Source organism: Heloderma suspectum, chromosome 14 (genome assembly GCF_057233095.1).
Source record: "Heloderma suspectum isolate Gila_16-S chromosome 14, 16-S_ref, whole genome shotgun sequence".
Classification (NCBI taxonomy): Eukaryota; Metazoa; Chordata; class Lepidosauria; order Squamata; family Helodermatidae; genus Heloderma; species Heloderma suspectum.
Window position 1 is genome coordinate 4,085,764 of NC_139471.1, and position 18,890 is coordinate 4,104,653.

At 46.8% G+C, this 18,890-nt stretch overlaps 1 protein-coding gene across 3 annotated transcripts in view; it reads right to left on the minus strand.

Annotated features, from left to right (window-relative positions):
• The window catches only part of LRRC8A (leucine rich repeat containing 8 VRAC subunit A), a 46,778-nt gene that overhangs the window by 22,966 nt on the left and 4,922 nt on the right, over positions 1-18,890 (minus strand). For 2 of the 3 annotated variants that reach the window (XM_084820671.1, XM_084820674.1), the window contains exon 2: positions 14,601-14,779. The exons of the other annotated variant lie outside the window; for it this stretch is intronic. The gene's annotated coding sequence lies outside the window, so the exon portion shown is untranslated. The remainder of the gene's footprint in view (positions 1-14,600; positions 14,780-18,890) is intronic. 3 annotated transcript variants of the gene reach the window in all.

Consider the following 18,890-nt stretch of genomic DNA (forward strand, 5'->3'; position numbering starts at 1 on the left):
AATAGGTTACATCATGTCGAACACCTGTGAACAAAGCATTCATAGGCCAAAATGACAGGGCAGTTGAAGCCCACTTCCAAAATGACTGTGCCAACCTTTGCTAAACACGGGGATTGGAGAAATGCTGTTCCTGTAAGCGGCAGAGCAGTGATCGTAAATCCTACAGCAGTTGCCCCAAGCGTGATAGCATCTTAAAGGGGGGGGGATGCGGCAATCAGGCGTGGGCCCCGCCTCCCGCTCCCCTTAAACACAAGCACCGCGTGATGACGTCCGACCGGATTTGAGACAACGGTGTCACGAGGGATGCTTTCCGCGGGCATGCCCTACTCTAGCGACCGCAGTGAGTTCACGAAAACGATGGCAGAGGGAAGTAAGACAGAGGATGCTGAGAGCTCACTGTCATGGCAACCCAAAGACAAACATCTTGGGCAGCGGGGGGAGTGTTAAAGAAGAGGGAAAGAGAAGGCGGTGCAGATTCCCTAGAAAGAGCGTGCCCAGGTCTGGGAAGCATTGCACGCCCACAACTATGCAGGCAAATACTCACTGACAATCACACCCGACCCCACAAAAAGCATCAACAGAGGATGGTAGGTGATTTGCATCTTAAAAGCATCTTCTGTTCCCTTCCTTGGCACAGTTCTGGTCCGGAGTGCCCTGCAGCGAATACCGGTGGGGGGCGGGGGGTGGAAATCTGCAAACTCTTTGGTTAATTAAACCCTTGGGGGTGAGGGCAAATTCTCAAAATAATTTAATTCAGTCCCTACAGGGTTCTTCTTGGAGACTGCCGGAGGTGGGGGGACGACAGGCACTGGGCCCAAATTTCCAAGTTTTTCTCTTGCCACTATGAGGCCTAGAAACTTCCGCCAAGCCACTCTGGCAAAACGCACATTAGATTCAAAGTGAAAAAGCAAAAGAGTCTTGTGGCACCTTAAAGACATCATCTGCCCCGAGGGAAGGAAGACGCAGCAAGAGATAAAAGCAGGCACTGGGCCTGCTCCAGCTGGACTGTGTCTCCCTGCTGCGCCCTACCCCCCCCCAGAGATGAGAGGGCAAGCCCCCTCATGAGGGTTCTGCCCTTAAAGGCAGCTTAAGAATAATTTTAGATGGATAGATAGAGCCATTCCACCAGCCCCACTGAATGGCTACTTCAGTTTCTCCTCTTCCCACCCCATCCCCTTTTCCTTATGTGTCGTGACTTTTTTTTTTTTTTAAGATTTTAAGTCTGCAAGCAGGGACTGTCTTGTTTTCCAATTAATTGTAAGCTGCTCCAAGAGCTTGGGTGGGGTGGGGGGCCTGAGGAGCAGGATAAGTGTATTTTAACTATAAATAAATAAATCAATACTGACAAATTTATTCTGGCATATGCTTTTATCAGATGTGTGGAGTAATATGGAGTGTTTCAGGGATATAAACAGGACATCTGATGGGGGCAGAGCGGAGAATTAGAAGCACTGAGGTCAAAAGGAAATTCAGTGCAGAAAGTATGGATAGTGAAAATCACATTATTAACAAGTGTCCATTCACAAAGCCGTTGGTGCCGGTAATACATATTCCAGGCACTAGGTGAGCCAATTCACACAGGCACACTCTGATGAAGTGGGCTACAATCCATGAAAACATATGCAGAAATAACAAACGTATATTTTTTTAGTCTTTAAGGTATCACAAGACTCTTTGTTCTTTCCGATGCAATAGACTACCACAGCTACCCCTCTGGAAACGAGAAAGGGCTAGGTCCTATGATCTGTTAAGCACTACTGCAAGCATCTCTAGACATGCTTAGAATGTAACCAAACCCAGGTTTGAAGAAAACTGGTACCAGCATTCAGAAATCACACTAATCACAGAAAGGAAAGCCAGAAAACCTGCAGCCAGCTGTTTCAAACTGGTTTAAGGCCTTTGCAGTGTCACTATTATTTACATTTTTGACTGCTTAATATTTTGTACCACCACCTCAAACACAAGCAAACTTTTCCTTACAACCAATTTCTTACACTTCTGAAGATTCCTTGGTATAGCATCCTTCTCAGGGTCAAAAGAAAATCATTCAAAGGTTTCTTGGTACACTTAACTTCTTACCTGCATTCAAGTCTGTTTCAGATGCTGCTTCCGCCCCAATAGCCACTGTGTTTTCAATGTCTAGATATTCAATTAAAACTGGTTTCATATAACCTAAAAGAGATTCCACACACCACCACCCCTGGCAGACTCAGGAATACCTTGGAGTTTCAAATTCCAGATATTGTCACATTTCTTTTAAGCTTGTTCTAATCTACAGTGCAATCCTATACATATCCCCTTAGAAGACCATCCCATTGAGCTCAACAGGACTTACTGTCATGTATGATTGTACAGGATTGCACTCGCAGACTGCAATCTTATACAATCATACCTGAAAATAAGTCCCAGTGGGCTTACCTCTGAATAGACATGTATAGGATTACACTGTTCATCTCTAAACCTTCTATTGTATTCATTTGGTCTTTTAATTCCATAGTTACATCTGCTAATAGTCTTATTTGCTCACCCTGAAATCTCACCTCTTTGACACCCAACAGTATTTCTTTTAACAAAATTCAGAAGTTCACTGGACTCTTATCTGATTCAAAGACAACAATGCCTCTTCTTTGCAGAAGAGGTGGGTGGCGGGCAAGAGGAAATGCCGCTTGAGCCGATTCTCTCAAACTTACCCCCAGCGAGCGTTGCAAAATGCACCACCTGAAATACTGAAACAAAAAATACCCACACAAAGCCTTTTCTTGTTCTGGCACAACCGAGAGGCCAATAGGAACTTCTCAACACACCCCAAAACACCCGGGCAGGCGATTTACCTCCTCTGCGTCCTTTACAAACTGTGTGCCCGGGGGGGGGGGGGGGGGGGGCTCTTTACAAAGAACTCGGCGTTTCTAGCTCCCTTTTGAGGCAAAGTTCTCTTGGCAACAAGAGAGCTCAAAGACTTTCTTGGAAAAGACTAAAAGTGAAGGGGTTGTGTGTTAAAAGCACAAGGAAACCAATGCCCATTCATCTCAAGGCGCTTTTGATGGTGAAAGTCGGTAGGGAGCGTTACATGAAAGCCAAACGGAGGAAACTCACCATGTAGGGAAAACTCTCAACAGGCTAAACCACACAGGGGTGGTTATTTGTCCCATCTTTAACCCGGTCTTCCTACAGGTTTCCTACAGTTTATCCACCCTGCACTGTATCCTCAACAACCACCCTGTGAGGTAGGCTAAGCTGAGCGATAGCGACTGGTGCAAAGTCACCAGGTGAGCGTCATGGCACAGTGAAAACTTGAACCTGGCTCTCCCTATCCTTTCCCAACATGGCACCCTCCAGATCTGTTGGACTACAACTCCCAGCATCCTCAGCATGCTAGCTCATCAATTCCCATCATTTCTATTTCTTTCTTTGTTTTCTTACTGTGGAGAGTTGGTTAAAGAGGAAAAGATGGAATGGCCCAACCTTTCCCCAACCTGGTAGCTCCTAGATGTGTTTGGACTACAACTCCCACCATCCCCCAGCCAGCTCTAAATTCACTCCCCCCCAAATCAGCTTCCCACCACACACAAAAACAATCCCCCTGAACGGTGGCTACATTACAGTCTTTCTGGCGCCAGGTGAATACAGTTTTATTCTCCCAGGGATTTTAAGAACTGTTTTGAGTGCCTTTAAGTACTGCATTCCGCTGGTGGTTTTAGTGTGGTATTATTACTGTTATTATTGTTGTGGGAATGGTTTTATTCTTTGCTGCTGGTTGCAATTTGGTTTTATGCTGCACTGATTTGTTTTAATGTTTCTACCGTATGTTTTTCATGCATTGTGCACCACCTAGAGAACTTTGGTTATAGAGCATTCATTCATTCATTCATTCATTCATTCATTCATTCATTGTATTTCCCCCCTCAACTCCTCAGCCAAAAAAGGCTCCCGGAGCAGCTTACAATCAATGAACAAAGAAGACAGACCCTGCCCTTAGGCTTTGTTGTTTATCTTCTTTATCTTCTTCCGACTCTTCTTCGTGACTTCATGGACCAGCCCACGCCAGAGCTTCCTGTCGGCTGTCGCCACCCCCAGCTCCCCCAAGGTCGAGTGCGTCACCTCCAGAATATCCACCCATCTTTCCCTTGGTCGGCCCCTCTTCCTTTTGCCTTCCACATTCCCTAGCATCAGCATCTTCTCCAGAGTATCCTGTCTTCTCATGATGTGGCCAAAGTACTTCAGTTTTGCCTTTCATATCATTCCCTCAAGTGAGCAGTCTGGCTTTATTTCCTGGAGGATGGACTGGTTTGATCTTCTTGCAGTCCAAGGCACTCTCAGAATTTTCCTCCAGCACCACAGTTCAAAAGCATCTATCTTCCTTCACTCAGCCTTCCTTATGGTCCAGCTCTCACAGCCATAGGTTACTATGGGGAATACCATTGCTTTCACTATGCGGACCTTTTCTGTCAGTGTGATGTCTCTGCTCTTCACTATTTATCAAGATTTGTCATTGCTCTCCTCCCAAAAAGTAAACGTCTTCTGATTTCCTGGCTGCAGTCAGCATCTGCAGTAATCTTTGCACCTAGAAAGACAAAGTCTGTCACTGCCTCCACGTTTTCTCCCTCTGTTTGCCAGTTCTCAATCAAGCTGGTTGCCATAATCTTGGTTTTTTTGAGGTTTAACTGCAACCCAGCTTTTGCACTTTCTTCTTTCACCTTCATCATGAGGTTCCTCAGCTCCTCCTCGCTTTCAGCCATCAAAGTGGTATCATCTGCATATCTGAGATTGTTAATGTTTCTTCCAGCGATTTTAACTCCAGCCTTGGCTTCATCAAGCCCAGCACGTCGCATGATGTGTTCTGCATACAGGTTGAATAGGTAGGGTGAGAGTATACAACCCTATCGTACTCCTTTCCCAATCTTAAACCACTCCGTTGTTCCATGGTCTGTTCTTACCATTGCTATTTGGTCGTTATACAGATTCCTCAGGAGGCAGACAAGATGACTTGGTATCCCCATACCACCAAGAACTTGCCACAATTTGTTATGATCCACACAGTCAAAGGCTTTAGAATAGTCAATAAAACAGAAATAGATGTTTTTCTGAAACTCCTTGGCTTTCTCCATTATCCAGCGGATATTGGCAATTTGGTCTCTAGTTCCTCTTCCTTTTCTAAACCCAGCTTGTACATCTGGCAATTCTCGTTCCATAAATTGCTGGAGTCTACCTTGCAAGATCTTGAGCATTACCTTACTGGCATGTGAAATAAGTGCCACTGTTCGATAGTTTGAACATTCTTTGGTGCTTCCCTTTTTTGGTATGGGGATATAAGTTGATCTTTTCCAATCTGTTGGCCATTCTTGTGTTTTCCAAATTTGCTGGCATATGGCATGCATCACCTTGACAGCATCATCTTGCAAGATTTTAAACAGTTCACCTGGGATACCGTCATCTCCTGCTGCCTTGTTATTAGCAATGCTTCTTAAGGCCCATTCAACCTCATGCTTCAGGATGTCTGGCTCTAGCTCACTAACCACACCATCAAATCTATCCCCGATATTATTATCCTTCCTATACAGATCTTCTGTATATTCTTGCCACCTTTTCTTGATCTCTTCTACTTCTGTTAGGTCCTTGCCATCTTTGTTTTTGATCATACCCATTTTTGCCTGGAATTTACCTCTGATGTTTCTAATTTTCTGGAAGAGGTCTCTTGTCCTTCCTATTCTATTATCTTCTTCCGCTTCTGCACATTGCTTGTTTAAAAATAATTCCTTATCTCTTCTGGCTAACCTCTGGAATTTTGCATTTAATTGGGCATATCTCCCCCTATCACTGTTGCCTTTTACTTTCCTTCTTTCTTGGGCTGCTTCCAGTGTCTCAGCAGACAGCCATCTTGCCTTCTTGATTTTCTTTTTCTTTGGGACGTTTTTTGTTGCCGCCTCCTGAACAATGTTGCGAACTTCTGTCCATAGTTCTTCCGGGACCCTATCTACTAAATCTAGTCCCTTAAATCTATTCTTCACCTCCACTGCATATTCATTAGGAATATTCGTGAGCTCATATCTAACTGATCTGTGGGTCTTCCCTATTCTCTTTAGTCTGATTCTAAATTGTGCAATAAGAAGTTCGTGATCTGAACTACAATCAGCTCCAGGTCTTGTTTTTACCAACTGCATAGATGTCCGCCACCTTTGGCTACAAAGGATGTAGTCAATCTGATTTCGGTGTCGACCGTCTGGTGAAGTCCATGTATAAAGTCGTCTCTTAGGTTGTTGGAAGAAAGTGTTTGTTATGCACAGCGAGTTGTCTTGGCAAAATTCTATCAGCCTATGTCCTGCTTCATTTTGTTGTCCCAGACCATGCTTGCCTGTAATTCCAGGTGTCGTTTGACTACCCACCTTAGCATTCCAGTCTCCTGTAATGAAAATAAAATCTTTGTTTGGCGTACTATCCAGTAGGTGCTGCAGATCCTCATAGAACTGATCTACTTCTGCTTCTTCAGCATCTGTGGTTGGGGCATATATCTGGATCACTGTGATGTTAAATGACTTACCCTGAATTCAAATTGAGATCATTCTGTCATTTTTTGGATTGTATCCAAGCACTGCTTTAGCCACTTTATTATTAATTATGAAAGCTACTCCATTTCTTCTGTGGTCCTCTTGTCCACAGTAGTAGATCTGGTGGTCATTTGATGTGAAGTGGCCCATTCCAGTCCATTTCAGTTCACTGGCACCCAAAATGTCTATATTTAATCTTGACATCTCCCCAGTAACCACATCCAATTTGCCCTAGATCATAGATCTTACATTCCAGGCTCCTATGGTGTGTTGATCTTTAGAACATCGGATTCGTCGTTCACCACCAGCACCATCGGCTGCTAGCCGTCCTTTCGGCTTTGAGCTAGCTGCGTCATCACATCTGGGGCTAGTTAAACTTATCCTCTGTTCCTCCCCAGTAGCATTTTGACCATCTTCCAACCTGGGAGTCCCATCTTCCGATGGTATACCGACATATCCCTGGTTGTACTGATCCATTTAGTTTTCATGGCAAGAATACTGGGGTGGGTTGCCGTTTCCTTCCCCAGAAGGAAACTTAGGCTGCCCTTAGGCTTACAACCTAAAAAAGACATGACACACAAGGAAACGGTGATGGAGAGGGAAGAGGGGAAACAATATGTAGACTGCCAGCAGGGCTGGTGGGATGGCCCTGCTCCCCACTCTCATCGCCCAAAGGAGGGGCAGTCCAACTGGAGCAGGCCCTGATGTTCCCTTTGCCTGCTACTGTCTCTCTCCCTCCTTCCCTCTCTCCCTCCCTCCTTCTTCTTCCCCACAGGGCCATGCATGTCAGTTAGCCCTGTGGGGGTGGGGAGTCCAACTGGTTTAAAAGTACAGTAAATAAGTAAATAAATAAATAAATAAAGCCTAGATTAATTTCCCATTTCCCCACTGCAAAGGAACCCCCCCACCACCACCAAAGATAGACATATCCCAATCTGACCACTCATTCATACAACCGCCGCTGTTCTGTTTCTCCTTTGCCCTCTGCATCACCAAAAGGATTTCTCAGAAAATTAAGTGCGGGGTGGGGAAGAGAAGGAGGAAACCCTGACCATAAAAGACACAAGAGAGGGGTGACTGTAACAGGTCTAGCCCTTGCCCCAATCACCTTAGTGTGTCGTGCTTGGTTCAGCTGGGCTTTCTCCCAAGAAAGGTGCGCATAAAATTGCAGCCAAAGGAAGGCCTTTAAACTTGATCTCTCTGGCTCCTGTTCAGTCTTCTCCATCACGACACCAACTTGCCCTTGAACTCCCACCATGGAACAGGGAATGCAGAGCTCTGGCATTCTCCAGAACAGTTTCCCCAACCTCGCGCTCTCCAGAAGTCTCGGACTAAAACTCCCAGCACTCCCCTGCCCCAGGAGAGTTGAACCTCATTCAGCTGGAGGAACAAATTGCATTTCGGAGAAGTTCTTACAGGGGGCACATTCCAGTGGTGGGCTGGGCCAATGCCAAAATGGGCAGGGCCAAAAAACACCAGCCTGTTCCAGCTTGAAGCTCTGCCTGACCATAACGAGGCCTTCAGAGAGGCACTTCAACCTCTTAGAATGGGGGAAAACTGGGGTGGGGGAAGCTGGATGGCCTTCTGGGGAAACCCAAGCGGGCTGGATTTGGCCCCCAAGCGGGCCTGAGTTCTGCACCCCTGTGCGACCCAATTTTTAATTGGAGGTGCCAGGGATTGAACCTGGAATCTTTTGCACGCAAGACAGGTGCTCTGTCATGGAGTTATGACCCATCAAGGCCAATACGGTCTACTCAAGACTGGCCCTCCTGGCACTGCAATGTTTTCAGAGCTACTTCTCAGCTTTGATACCAGACTCGCTTAAGTGGAGATGACAGGGGGAGGGGGGATCGAACCTGGAACGTTGGGCACGCAAAGCGTGCGCTGCAACCTCCGAGAGAAGCCCCTCCCCTCTGGCACGGGGTCCGATTCTGCTGCTGCCAGGAAAGGGACGGGAGATGTGCCGAAGCAGCACCCAAGGTGACGGCATAACAGCGGGAGCAACTGAAGCGCAGTGGCGGGAGCAGAGCAACGCCAAAGCAAGCCGGGCTTATGAATCATGGACGTGCCAGGGCACACCGTCCCGTGCGTCTGGGCCAGGGCCAGAGTTCTCGCGTGAGCTGGGAGGGGACGCAGGCGCACCCAAGAACGGGAGAACGCCATGGCCAGGCGGAGGCAGCAGGCGTGCACGGAGGCAGGGAGATGTATCAGTGGAGCAGAGGTGAGGATCGTGGGACTCTGGCACGGCTTTTCGGCACAAGACCAGGATCTTTCACAAGTGGGGCACGCTACAGACCGAGCAATTACTGATCCTTTCTACAGCACCATTGATGTGAATGGTACAAGACTGGAGTAGAACCCAACTTCCGCCCACCCATCCCCGTGGGCAAAAACCACCCCTCCAGGTTTCCCCAGATGGCCACGCCCTTTCCCCCTGGCCCCACCCCCTTTCCTTTGACCACCAATCATTGGATGGCTTCCTGGCTTCTGTGCAGTTTTTCCCCCTGTCCTAAAAGACTTAAACGCCTCTCTGAGGCTTCGTTACTGGCAGGAAGAGCTTGAAGCTAAAGCATGCTGGTATTTTGGCCCCACCCCTTTTGCATTCAGCCCCACCCATTTCTGGAATGCGGCCCCTGAGACCTTCTCCAAAACGGAACTCAGAAAGAGGCTCAACAGCCCTGGTGTAAGAGGACAGATCCCTGCCCCAAGGAGTATGCAATCCTAAATCTGACAGAGGGCAAAGAGAGGAAGGCAAGGGAAGTTGCAATTGGGGTAAATCACAGAAGAATATGCATTTATTTCAGTGAGGGAAACATCCAGTGGAATAATGGGATGAGGCAAGCAGGCCACCGTCTGCACTGTGCAGGAAGGCAAACCTCTCCATGCCCTTCCTGAAATCTACCTCAAGGAAGAGAAGCTTCACTGCCCTCAAAATATGGCGGGCATCCTCTCAAGACCAGCCTTCCCCAACTGGGTACCCTCCCGATATTTCAGGACAAATCTGGGCTGGCTGAGGCTGATGGGAGTTGTAGTTAACTCTCCCTTTCGCACATAATGCAGCTAGGGAAGTCAGAGAAATCCACAATGGATTCAAATGAGGTTGGATTTTTATGAATCTCACCTTAGGATTCCACAGTGGACCGGCTTTTTCCAAGTCCCACGGATTCCACAGACTTACAGACCAGGTTTTCACTTTGGAGGTGAAAAGGCGCTAATTCGCATTAGAGCAAGTGCACATTAGCGCTACTGCGCACTTGTGCACATATTAATGCAAATTAGCACTAACACAAATTAGCGCAAGTAGAAAGAAATTCTGGTTTAAAAACCCGATTCCGTCAATGGACAGGCAACAAAATGAAAGACGCCTGATAGTCTGCAAAACACAGATGAAAGGGACAAAACCCATACGTCCATAGCTGCGACATCCTCCCAAAAGTATTTCTCTGCATGACAATTAAGCTGAGAAAAAAAATAGAAATTTCCCATTGGTTTGCAATGATCTGAGGCAGAGGACAAATTAACTGAAGAATTTATTTTGAGGTGATTTGGATGAGAAATTGTTTGGCTGACATTGCCTCCTGTGAAATTGGCCTAAATAGATATACATGAGCATATGCAGATTTTATGTAGATTTGTGTCCGATGGGCCTGAGCCCCGGATCTTTTAGTGCCTAGCAACCCCATGGCTGTGTGCCAAGTGCGCTGTATTAATTATTCCTGATGGAGAAATTCTAGAAGAGAAGCTGCGCTAGTCTCTTGGGACAAACACAGCCAAGAATCTTGAGGAACCTTACAGGCTAAGAGACTTATGGTGGCCTGAGCCCTTGTATGCAAGAGCCTATGAAAGTGGGCATTGTACCTACCTGCTGGTCTTTAAGGCACCCCAAGGATCTTGGCTGTTTATGCTTACACACAGATCCACTGTTGGCAAAAGCCTAACAAAGGATGCATGGGGGTAGTAATTAGAGCAAGGGTTCCCCAAACTTGCTGGAGAAGACTCTTACGAGTCCCCTGGACTGCAAGGAGGTCAAATCAGTCCATCCTAAAGGAAATCAACCCTGACTGCTCACTGGAAGGACAGATACTGAAGCTGAAGCTCAAATATTTTGGCCACCTAATGCGAAGAGGAAACTCTCTGGAAAAGACCCTGATGCTGGGAAAGACTGAAGGCAAAAGGAGAAGGGGACGGCAGAGGATGAGATGGCTAGATAGCATCACGGATGCAATGAATATGAACTTGAGCACGCTCCGGGAGAGAGCGCAGGACAGGAAGGCCTGGCGTGCTATGGTCCACGGGGTCACGAAGAGTCGGACACAACTGAACGAAAACAGGCACATTTGGAATGTTGAGAGTCATGGACACTCTCAGAAAATGGCTGCCATGGGGAGCTTGCCCATCCATAAAAGGGCTGCCGTGGCTGGTCACAAGACACCCATTTCCCAGAAGGCAAAGCGGTGAGGCTAAAAGAAACATCACTCGCCCAAGAACTGAAGTCCAAGGCAGAGGCGGGGTCTGAGCTCCAAAACACAGAACTGCTCTTTGGAACCCAAATAAAGATGGTGCTGGAGGGGCGCCCTTTGCTTTGCAGCATGCCAGTCTCCAAGTTAAACAACAATTAATTAAAAGAACTTAGGAAATAAAATAAAAATCAGGAGAGGCAGGGAGGCTGGTGGGTGCCAAGAGAGGAGTCTGTGGGCACATTTGCACCCATGCACACCATGTTGGAGGCCCCAGAACTGGAGAATCAAGGCTGCCTATGTCTCTTTCTCACAAGTATCAGAGTGTGAATTCAGTGGTCTTATGAGTGTTCGGATTTGCACCTTGGCAGCCCAGTTGGGTCAGAGGGTGAAGTATGACCAGTGTCAAAGCCCACAGGCTCAAGATTATTTCTTGAGCTGGTGAAGATGACATAAGCTTGGAAGAAAGAGCAGAGGACTGGGAAAGAAATAAATACGATTAAAAATAAACAGCTCCTGAAAGTATTTAATGCTGAAGATTTCATGCTCACCTATTTCTCTCCAGTTTTCTCAGAGACTGGGCATTCTGGAGCACGGATATGCCAAGCATTCTAAAATCCACTGATTGTGACGTTAAATACACCATCTTTACCCAGATCACAAGGGGAGGAATTCTAAAGCATCCACCCCAGCTGCTGACCACAAAAGCATCCCAGACGGTGAGCAACCTGTCAGGACCATGTCTCCTGGCATGAATCTACACTCATCGTCTAAGGCCCTCCTCCAGGTGCGTCCTACAAAGGGGGTCTCAAAGGGTGGCAGCAAGGGAGGAGGCCTTCTCAGTGGTGGCCCCCCAATTATGGAATGAATTCCCCAGCGAGTCCCACCTGGCACCAACATTTTTTCAACACCAGGTTAAGACCTTCCTCAGCTCTCAGGCATTTGGCAACATATGACAAGGTTTTTAATCAGTCATGGGACTTCTTATTGTTAATTGTTGTGTGCGTGTGCTGACTGTTTACACGTCTGTATGTAAATGGTTTTTCTATTATGTACAATTCTGTATTTTTAAGGTTCTCAATCTTTGTAAACTGCCCACAGAGCTTTGTTTTTTTACCCAGGTCATGAGATATTGTTTGGATATGCGTGCATGTGTGTCTGCTCTGCTTATATAGATGTAGTTAAACTGCTTTTAGATTATGCATAATACTATATTTTTAAGGCTTTTGATCTCTGCAAACTGGCCAGAGAGCTTTGGCTATTGGGCGGTATAGAAATGTAATAAATGAAAATGAAATGAAGACCAATCGTTTTCAAAAACATCCGCCCATGGTTCCCAGGGGTTCCTTGGAAGCCTATTTGGAGTTCCTCAAAGAGGTGATTAGGAATGGCCAGCCAGGATTATGGGAACACCTGTCTGCACGTTGCTACTGATCTCCCTCTGCAAACTGCAGCCGCAAGGGAACAGCGAGTGTGTATTCGAGCTCAAGAGTGGCCATGGATGTAAACCTTTAGTCAAATCTGGCCCGCCCAGGGTTCCAAAAAACATGTTGGAAATCCCAGACCTAGAGACTTGGGGGGGGGGGATTAAGAAGAACAGAAATCGAGCTACGATACTTAGCTGAACCTTTCTTACCGAGAAAGGTTCAGCTAAGTAGTTAAAAACACGGTTTGACTCAGAAGTCAAAGAGACTGCAGAGGTCTCCGACAGCAAGTTAGTTTTCAAGGTGAAACTACTGTTTCCCATAAAGTTAAATGGCAATTCATGACGAGCTCCGTCACTTTCTTTGTGAAAGCAGACCATTCCATTCCATTTATTTTGGTTATCCGTCTAGTTCCACTTTCACATGGCACCACACACACAGCTACAATCCCACTTTTCAAACATAATATGGGATGTTTTTACCAAAGTATCCATTAGGAGCCGTTGACTAAAGAATATGTAATTGGTTTAATTAAAGCCAACACGTTAATTGAATAATGACTCCATTACTCATAAAATACAACGCTGGGGACATCCCCACGGGAGACTTGGGCGGCGGCCGCAGAAGGTGGAAGCATAAACTTTCTCTTGTGAGAAAGAGGGAAGAAAAAAAGGGGGGGGGGACTGGAAGGAATCCAGCAAAAACAGGGAATTGGAAAAGATTATCCCAGAATGGACAGGGACATCCCTGGTCTACCCCAACAGGCTGTATCTGGCAGAAGCAAGTGTAGAGCCCATTGCCCAGAGACTCGATGCAATATTGATGTGAACATAGAAGTCCAGTCCCGGTTTGCCTGCACTGGTGCCAATTTGTTTCCGGGACAAATTCAAAGCCCTGGTTTTAGCCTAGAAAGGCCTACCTGGCTCAGGAACCCAGTACCTGAAGGACTCTCTCTCCCTGTATGAGCGTACCTGGCCCGAGGTCAGCTTCAGTGGTCCTTCTCTGAGCGCCCCCTCCAAGAGAAGCACAGGGTGGGAGGGAGTTCAGAAACCAGCCTTTTCTGTGGTAGCCCCGTGTTTATGGAACACTCTCCCCACAGAAGCTTGCCTGGCACCAGCATTGTCATGTTTTCAGCATGAGGCAAAGACGTACTTCTTTTCTGAGGCGTTTGGACATTAGTTAAGGCCCAGCTGTTGTGATCTGCTTTTTGTGGTGTCCATTCTAGGCAGTGAGGGGAAGGGAAGATTCTGCATATTTGTGGATGGACACTTTTCATACTGCATTAGATGATGTTTTATGGGGTTTATGATACAATGCAATGCAATAAGATTGAACTGCATATTACAAATAAAGTTTAATAACTCAATAATACAAATACAATATAAAATAAAATAAAATAAACAAAAAGGATCTGTAGTACTGTGTTGATTACAATTTATATTGATTTGGGGAGGTTCTGTTCTATTAATTATGGCTTTCTGGATCTGTGTGTGTACGTCGCTTTGAGACTGCTTTTTGCAGTGGAAAGCAGTGCATGCTTTTTAATAATAATACCACCTTCAGCTGAAGAACTATTAGCTGCACAAGTAGGGAGCCTGAAAAGAGTAGCTCGGTGCTAGAGTTGCAAACATGCTCTTTAGAGAAGGAGGAGGAAGCTCTAAATACCACCCAGCAATGAACAGGAAAGCCAGGGTGGGTGGGGATGGGATGGCTGCTGGATGCAGAAAATGCTTCAAAGTGGAAGCAGCGGGAAGCCAACTTCCACAGCTAGGCTTAAGAGCCACACCCCAAGTTGTAGAATTTAAGGACACTCACTTCTCCAAACCCATTTCCGACTCAGATTTTTCCTCTTCCCTCCCCATCCCTTCTTCCTTGCATGCCGTGCACTTTTCAGACTGTAAGCCCGTGAGCAAGAACTGCCTCGTTTTACTGATAAGCTGCTCCGGGGAGCCCTTTCGGCTGAGGTACAGGATATAAATACAGAACATTTAAAAAAATATTCAAGTCATGGCTAAGCAGTAATGAGATGCAAAAACGCTTCCTTTTTATTATTCTTTTTTTCTGCTTTACTTTCTCGCCTGCAGGCTTTTTCCACTTGGCCTCACACCAGGCATCTCTCTCTCTCTCTCTCTCTCTCTGCTTTCACATTTCAGAATAGGAAGAGTAAGACCACATACCAAGCACGTCATCCCCAGAGCAGCCCCTTAGGAACTGAATGCCAGGCCTGGCCCTGTGCTGGCTTCTCCTGCTATCTGCACTTCAGCCCTCTGTGCTGAAGATCGAGGCTGCCTCCAGTCGCTGGATCCTGAGCGGGTGCTGAAGGGACGCATTCCCCAAACGCCATGGGAGCAGCAGCCTTAAAAACAAACACACCGCGGAGTTACTAACACAGGTTGGGATTGACTGGTGGTCGTTTTACTCGAAACGCTGGGGAAAGGAAGAAGCAGCCAGGAGCCACGGGCACACAACGCTTCAGTGCAACAAGGCAGATGTTCTCCAAGATAGAACTTGTGCAAAAGGCCTCTGTACTTGATAGTCATGCTCATCATCAACCTTGAGAGGACATAAGGAAAGTCCAGCTGGATCAGACCAAGGGTCCAGGTCAGGCTTGCCCAAGATGGCACCCTCCTGAGGTGTTGGACCACAACTCCCAGCATCCCCCAGCCAGCCAGGAGTTGTGGTCCAACCCCTCAGGAGGGTTCCAGGTTCGGAAAGGCTGGTCCAGATAGCTGAGTCAGAAGAACATCAGAAGAGCCCTGCTGGGTCAAACCAAGGGTCCATCCAGTCCAGCATTCTGTTCATACAGTGGCCAACCAGCTGCCCATGGGAAAGCCTCAAGCAGGACAGGAGTACAACAGCACCCTCCCTCCCATGTTCCCCAACCACTGGTGTGCATAGGCATGCTGCCTCTGATCCCGGAGGTAGCACATAGCCATCAGGACTAGTAGCCACTGATAGCCTTCTCCTCCAGGAATGTGTCAAAACCCCTTTGCAAGCCATCCAATGTCGTGGCCATCCCGACATCTTGTGCAAGTGCATTCCATAGCTGAGCTCTGCGCTGTGTGCAGAAGCCCTTGCTTTCATCTGTCCTGAATCTCCCACCATTCAGCTTCATGGGATGACCCCACTGGGTTCTAGCATTATGAAAGAGCCCTTTCTCCACCCCATGCATAATTCTGTACACCTCTAGCGTGTCTCCCCTCGCTCACATTTTTTCCAGGCTAAACAGTCCCAGCAGTTGTAACCTTTCCTCATAAGAGAGCTGCTCTGGCCCCTTGAGCACCGGAATTGGCCTTTTCTGCACTTCTCCTAACTGTGCAATATCCCTTCTTACAGTGATCAGAACCGTGCACCGTATTCCAAGTGTGGTCGCCTCACAGATTTGCATAAGGGCCATATGATCTTGGCAGTTTTATTTTCAACTCCTTTCCTAATTATGCCTAACATGGAATTTGCCTTTTACAAAGCTGGGCTGACATCTTCATTGAGCTGTCCACCACAACCCCGAGATCTTTCTTGGTCAGTCACCACTAGCTAAGATCCCATCAGCATATATGTGAAGCTCAGGGTTTTTTGCTGTAACGTGCATCACTTTACATTTGCTGACACTGATCTGCATTTGCCATTCTGATGCCCATTCTCCTACTTTGGAGAGATCCTTTTGGATTTGACATCTAGCAATCAGATACACTGCCTCTGAATCTGCAGATTACACCTACCTGTCATGGACAGCGGCCATTGATACATCTATCCTCCGTGAATTTGTCTACGCCCTTTTTAAAGCTACCTACACCAGGGCTGCACAGACCAAATGCAGCCCGCATAGAGACCTGCAGCCTGCAGCCCCCCGCTACTGATTTCTGTCATCCTAACCCTGTGCCCAGTGAAGGCTGGTGGCTCCAATGTCGGTGGGGCAGTGAATCCACTCCGGGTTTCAATGAGAACTCTAAAGGAGTTTAAAGTTCTGACTGAAACCCGGAGCAGATTCACCGCCCCACTGACATCGGAGCCACCAGCCTCCACTGCCTGTGCCCCTGATTTCTCCATTGTCCTGCAACCTACAGATTTCACCCCCTCACCTGAGCACAACCACCCCCTCCAATCATGACGAGCATCGCTGCAGCCTGCTTCTGGGAAAACACTCTAGCTCTCAGACAGCTCTACACCCGTCAGAGTGTGGCTGCAACAGAGAGGATCACACTCATCAAAAGCAAGTGGGAAAGCAAGCAGAAAAGGAAATCACTCACTTGCTTCGGAGAGGACGGTGCAAGCAGAAGGGTGGGGGGCCAGAGGGAACCTTTGAGGGAAAGGAAAGCCATGTGCATGCAAAAAGGTTGTGCGACACTGCTCTAAGCTGTGGCCATTGTCACATCTTGCAGATGCAAATCCCTTACATTAACTCGACAACCATGGCTATGGAACCCCACCCAAGGGAGATCTGGTTGCCCCCTACACTATTGTCGTGTACGTACCAGCTGAAAATATATAATAAAATTCTATATAGCCATCAGCAAAATAGTTTAAAAAAATGACTTTCCTCTACGTCAGAAGCTTTTTGGGTAGAGGCAAGTGTTTTCCCCCGGTTAACTGTCTATTTTGTGCATAGCTTTATTACATTTTATCTACTTGTGTTTCTAGAATTATGATTTTAATGGTATGTGTGGTATTGTGCTTATTAAAGTTGTTAGCTCTTGATTGGAATTGACCAAAAGGCTATCCTTTAACAACCTCTCGCCGTAAGGCAAGATAATTCACCAATCCCCTGGCTGTGCCACAACTATGTCACGCAAACCCAGCGTGGGCAAGCCACATGCCAGCGCAAGTAAAATCATGCCTTGCTTGTGTTTAAAAATCAGCTCTGGGTGACTACACAAGCACACTTTATAGCTGTTCGTTCCTTCCCCCTTTTATAAGCCACTGACATGCCCCACAAATGACTGATACAGATGTATGTGTGGGCAGGCGGGAGTAAAAAAAAAAAAAATGTTGTGGACTTATTTCTAAATTGCAATGAGCAGGAATTTTAAAAAAGGCGTCTGCGGAACAGACTGCTCCAGATGACTTGAGCAAGCCAGCCAACCTGCATGCTGCAGAGGTGGGAGAGAAACCCAACAAAATTTACAAGGGATGCAACGTTTCATTGCTTAAACAGTTAAAAACTTTTGATCAACCTACAGCTCAATCCTATGCGTGTCTACACAGAGGTAAGTCCCACTGAGTTCAATGAAGCTTACTCCCAGGAAAGTGTGTATAAGATTGCTGCCTAAACCTCTCTTCTCCAACCTGGTGCCCTCCAATGTGCCTGAGTGCAACTCCCTAAGGCAGAAAGTGTATCGAGATTTCAGCACCTCTTGAAGACATGCTGGTTTACACAGACTTTCCCTGACCTGTAATGAATTATGGCACTGCTGCATTTTAGGATTCTTTTGTAATGTTTTAATGTATTTATTGGGTGGGGGGGGAGAAAGTTCCTCTTGCTCTTCTACTGTTTCTATATTGGTTTTATATTGCATGTGTGTGTGTGTGTGTGTTATGAACCACTTAGGATCTTAGGATATTAAGCAGTATAAAAGTAGCATAAATAAACAAACAGATGGCTCCCTTTAATTGGGCAACAATATTGAAAAAGTTTTTTCTTTTTAGCACAAATATTTCTAAAAACTGCATCATCTTGAGAGACATCCTTCTTTCCCTCACACATAAGAGCCTCTTCTAAGGTGACAGCTGCCTGGGGAAGAAAGTGGTCTTGAAAGGCAGCTAAGAACAGCACTCATGAAAACAAACAAACATTCTTTAAAAAACAAGGAAAGAAAGCTTTATGGGCAAATTCAGCCAAATCATCCACTAATGCAGGGCCCTCTAGAAGTTGTCGGACTCAACTTCCATCATCCCCCACCATTGGCTATGCTGGCTAGGGCTGATGGGAGTTGCAGGCCAACAACAACTGGCAGGCCAGAAGTGGCCCAGCCCGGCACTATTCCGTGAAAACTCATATGACTTAAGATGACTAAGATGCCTTTAACTGGATGACAGCTCTGGAGTTTACCAGTCAACCCAGCCCCAAACCCAGAACGGCAGTCAGGCCTGGGAAACCCCATCCATTCATCCAAAACCCAAAAGCAAGGCCGGTGTTGTAAGTGGGCGGGGAACACCTTTGGTAACGCAGCTCCCTGGCTGTGACTGGGACAGGGCGTTTCAGAGCCTGGCTTTTAATACAGGCTCTGAATAATAAATAAAGGTTTAATAAAGGTTTCAGGTTTAGTTACGGTCGTCAAACCGGTCTTGAGCTATAGGGCGAGGCTGCAGGGCAGTGTAAAGCAGGGGTGTGAACCCTCTTTCAGCCTGAGGGGCGAATTCCATTTTGGAGATGCTCTCAGGGGCCACATTCCAGGGGTGGGCAGGCCCCAAAACAAAAGGGGCAGAGCCAAACGACCAAAACTCCCAGCATATCATAGCTTATAGTTCTT